This window comes from Puma concolor, chromosome B2 (assembly GCF_028749965.1).
Source record: "Puma concolor isolate L17-30 chromosome B2, mPumCon1.1.hap2, whole genome shotgun sequence".
Taxonomy (NCBI): domain Eukaryota; kingdom Metazoa; phylum Chordata; class Mammalia; order Carnivora; family Felidae; genus Puma; species Puma concolor.
The window spans coordinates 31,911,727-31,916,674 of NC_141671.1; the positions used below are offsets into that span (position 1 = coordinate 31,911,727).

The following is a 4,948-nucleotide window of genomic DNA, read 5'->3' on the forward strand; positions in this document are numbered from 1 at the left end:
GTGAGGAGGTCCTGCCCGGGGCTAGAGAAGGTTGGAGGGCAGTGGATAACCTGGTGGCCCCATCATGTCCACACCAATGTCATGGTGGGTAGGGTGGAAAAGGGATTCCTGAGGTGCTTCTTTCCTGTGCAAGGGTTAATCCAAGGTCCTTGCGCATGTATCTTTTTCCTCCTTGGTGGAAGTCTGTGCACACTGTGGTGTAGTGTGTCTGGAATGGAGTCTGAGGGCCAGTAAAGGCAGCCAGTCAGGACTCTGAGGCCTCCTGCCTATCTGCTGCACTGTCTTTACAGAACTGCACACCAGAGATGGGGCAGGAGTTGAGTGATGAGATCCTCTGCTCAACTTCCGTGAAGGACAGGAATATGCCCCACACCACCAACAGGATGCAGCACCGAACCGGCTCAGGGGGAGTGCAGGTACCAGGGAGACCCAACAGCCAGGGCCCAGATGTAGCAAAAAGATCCCAGGGCCCAGAAGCCACACTGGTACTCCCCTGGGCCCCCTTGTAGACTTCTGCTCGCAGATGAATCTGGATCCCCAAATCCTCCTCAAATTTGCCTTCACAGCCCGGCCCCTGCCATGGCCAGATGCAAAGTCACTGTCCACTTATTTGTAGGAATATCAGAAAAGAGACCTGAAGTCATTTCACATCCCATCTGGTCTAGAGCATTTTTTCACTGTTATAAGTATTTTCCTAACTCTTGTTCCCAGGTGTCCCTGTTGGCCTGACCATCCTTGCACACCTTCTCCAAATCTGGCACATGATCATCATGAGTAGGGAGATTTTTGCCAGAAGGGACATGGGGCTCATGGTATTTTGTCTGCTGCTCTGCAGTTTGGTTGCCAAGGAACACATCCCTGAGGCTCCTCCAGGTCACGAGTAGGGGCCTGTCTGGGCTATACAACATTCCAGAAGGGAGATGGGTTACCACACCCATTTAGCTCTTCACTGATGTGGGACTTTGACATGATTCCCTTTTGTTGCCATGTTACAGTGCTCACTGGACATCCTACATGACCTATCATCCTAATCTCTCTAACCCCAGGAAATGCCTCTGCCTTCTCATCTCTAGAATGGGCTGTGTTGTCAGAAATCACACGGATGATGCTGTTAATGCAGGGAGGTGCTGTCAATATTCAGCTAACAATGTGACCAGAAATACTCACATGTTCAATCACTATCCACCTCAAATTCTAGTTTTAACGACAAAATCCTTTTTCCTACTGTGGGTACCTATGTTTCAGTCTTGCCACAAGCCACTGAAGGCTTGGGGATTTGTTCTGCATTCTGTCCCCTAACCCTCCTGGTGGCCAGTGTGCTGCCTGACTCCGTGTCCCTCCTCTGTTCCACCTCAGGGTAAAAATGCCTCAACCGTGAATAAGAATGAGACCAGTGTGGTGTGGACCATCCAGGCAGGCTTGCTGGATAAGCAAGTGTAGCACCCAGTGCCTGTCTTCCTGGGCAGAGACCACCGCCCCCTGCCATGTCTCCATGTTCCTGGACATGTACAGAACTTTTCCACTACTGAAAAGGTGCTGGATCTGTTGATTCCAAGGTGAGCACCCTGCCTCTCCACAGCCCCACTGAATTTGGCCACTTACAGGCTTTGAGTCTTGGGAATGTCACCAAACCTCCCCAAGTCTCAGTCTGTTCCTCAGATGGGGGCAGAGTTATTATAGGGACCCAGTGGGGCCCTGCAGAGAAAGTGCACCTGGCATTGTGGAATGGTCTGCTGGCAGGGCTGTGGCTGTGCTGGGTTATTATTGTCCCCTTCCCCATGATGATGTTTCTGCCTCATCTGTCAGTGTCACCAGGTCTTGAGCTGGGCCATTTTCCCATTTGAAAAGGAGATTTGAGGCTCCATCTGGGGGTCTGAATCCTGGCTGAGACCAGAGCAGGGATCCCTGGGGGTGAGCAGGTGGCCCCAGACCCACTCAGATATCTGATGGTGCTAGTTGAGGCCCATTCATTCATCAAACATACAGGAAGCTCCACCAGATGCAGGCACTTCTTTAGGAGTTGACTGTCATCCAAGGCACAGAGCAGACAACACCCTGCCCTCTAGGGCTCCATTCCACACAGGAGTCAGTGACACTAGGTATGACAAGAGGTAGCATACACAGGACAGGTGATATGATGCCCTCCTGGCCTCCTCTAGGTATGGATGCATCCTTCATGAAATGGGATGAAGATGGCAGACCCCTGGAGCAGCAGAAAATGTGAGTGGGCTTTAGACAATGCAGGAGGGTCTTCCCCCTCCAAGAGGGCAGCGGGGGGGGGCGGTGAGTTGGAAGGGCTCTGGACCCTGTATCCCACACATCTGTGATTCCTTTGAGCGGGCAAAGGTCTGAGTGCTTCTCCTGGAAGAGGAGAGGGGTTTTGGAGAGCTGTAGATGAGGTGTGGGCACAGTGGGACAGCAGAGGGGGCCAGAGGACAGAGTCACCTCCTAAGAGAGTCCAACCCCATCCCTTCCCACTCCCAGTCCTGCCTCCACCCCCATCCTGGGACCCAGAACAAAGGGTGTGGGGAGCATCACACTCACCAATCTGGTGGCACTTCAACGGTGGATGCTCAGCAAGTGCTTCGGAGACCCAGTGAGGGCTCAGGGACCAGATGTCCCCCACCTTGTGGGAGATTAGAGTCAGTGGGGGGACACCCACATGGATGCGAAGTGAATAAAGCAAGATGTAGGCGGAGGAGGTAAAGTTTGAGGTATTAGGAGGGTCCTGAGAAGCCCTGCTGAGAGACGGGTTCCTTTGTTTCCTATTTGTTCCGATATTCATGGAGCACTGGTGTATGCAGTGAGGACAATGAACCGACCAGACACCACCCCTCCCTGCCCACATGGAGTTGAATTCCAGCAGGAAGTAGGCAGGCAGACAGAGCAAAGAGTCCTTCTCCCAGAAGGACAGAGATGGCCCCATCATTGGTCAAGGGCTCCCATTCATAATGGCTTTTTGCCAGACTCTCCTCAGTGACCAGGACTATCTTAGCAGGAGTGCCAAATCAGAGGTGGACAAGGAGTAGGACCAGCCTCTGGACAGCTGGAGGCATAGGAGCCCAGGTTCCCACTGGGTGCCTTGAGACATCAGTCTTGATTCTTCTGCCCACTTCTGTATCTCCAGGGCCATCTTCTCCATTCTGGGCACCTGGATGGACCACTCCCCTGAGGATTTTTTCCAACCTGCAGAATTTCCCTGCCTGAAGATGCTGCTGGCATATGTGGGGCTTAACATGCTGGGCTCACACCTGGAGCACCATACGTCTGTTTTCCTCTCATAGCTAGGACACATGGAGCCCAATGAGCCAGAGGTGGAGGGTGAGGAGAACTCAGGGTGGGCGATGTGAGCATGTGGAGGGCACAGGGTAGGCCACACAGAACAAGTATCCTTAAGCTGTGTTTGGATCAGGAGCCGTGAGTAGTCTCAGATAACTGTCCCCATGGTCTGCCATCTGGGGAGACTTCCTGGGGGTGGGTTCTTGGACTCAGAAATATTGACTGGTGGGAGAGGTTTCCTTTATTTGGAAGAGACATGGAAAGGCAATCATGGTGATGATACTTTCTCTTCTTGAAGCTATAGCACCCGTTCCAGAGCAGGATCCAGAACCAACTCAAGAGCTAGCCCCAGCTCCCACTGTGGTACCTGCTGCAGCTTCAGAGCCCGAGGTGGCTGAAGCCATCACTCCTGCTGGAGCTCAGCAATTAGGAAAAGCAGAGACCCTCCCTGCAGTGTCAGAGCCAGTGCAGGTGGTAGTTATAGCTCTGATTCACTGTCAGGAGCTGGAAGAACCACCTGCACCTTTGGCAGCCCTGGAGCATGAGCAGGCTCCAGCCCCAGCTACTGGGGTTACGGAAGGACTAGAACAACCACTTGCTACAGCTGAACAACCAGCCTCAGCTCCCAAGCAGTGGCTCATGTCGGCTGCAGCCCCAAAGGATGGCTTCCCCTCCCCTGTAGTTGCTTTTTTTTTGAAATTTTTATGTTTTTTATTCAGATATGGAATGGCTTAGTGTGTTTTGTTTTATAAGTAAAGTATAAATTGACTTCAAGTAAAGTTTGACTCTGATCCTTTTAAATTGGACGTTGAAGTGTCATTAGGTAGTTTGACAATGTTATACAACCATGACCACTAGGTACTGCTAGAACACTTCCATCACAGAGACACCTGTGCTACTGATCGGTCATTGCTCATTCCCTCACCCCAATCCCTGGAACCTCTGATCTCTCTGTTTCTGTTGCTTTACCTCTTCTGGGATTTTCATGTGCATGGAATCATTCAACATGGCCTTTTGTGTCTGGCTACATAACATGACGGTGATTAATAATTCTTGAAATTTTTAATGAAAATAACATTTTTATTACAAAGGAATATCCCCCAAAGAACATAGATTATGTGAAGCCCCAAAATGAACTATCTTCATTATGTGGGATAGGGACACCTTTTGTAAGTAAGTTTGACTCGAGAGCCACAAACCACAAGAGAAATGTCTGGACCAGTAAAATACCTGTAAAATCTTTTATTTTCCCGGACAGGCCATGTTTAAATTAGGCTACTGGACATAGTATAAAAATACCACAATAAAATATTAAATCTTCCCATTTATTACCAATATTTTAGGTAATAAAGTATATTATTGAAGGTTTTAGATGAGTTGTTTATTTAGTAAAATAATAATTTAAGTAATGAAGATAGGTGCAGGGTGGCTCAGTTGAGCGTCCAATTCTCGCTTTCAGCTCAGGTCATGATCTCACAGTTCGTTGGACTGAGCCCCCAGTCAGGGTCTGTGCTGACAGTTTGGAGCCCTGCACAGGATTCTCTCTCCCTCTTTCTGCCCTTTCCCCACTGGTGTTTACTCTTTTTCTTTCTCTCTTTCTTTCTCTCAAAATAAACATTAAAAAATAAGAAATAAATGAATATGAAGAAAAAAGATACACTCCTAACAA

The 4,948-nt window shown here is 49.7% G+C and overlaps 1 long non-coding RNA gene across 1 annotated transcript; it reads left to right on the forward strand.

Moving 5' to 3' along the window:
- The first annotated feature begins 1,361 nt into the window (after window positions 1-1,361).
- On the forward strand, window positions 1,362-3,341 carry LOC147580865 (uncharacterized). Its single transcript, XR_015250787.1, has 3 exons — window positions 1,362-1,556; window positions 2,160-2,220; window positions 3,128-3,341. It is a non-coding gene; the product is annotated as an uncharacterized LOC147580865 (long non-coding RNA).
- The last annotated feature ends 1,607 nt before the right edge of the window (window positions 3,342-4,948 follow it).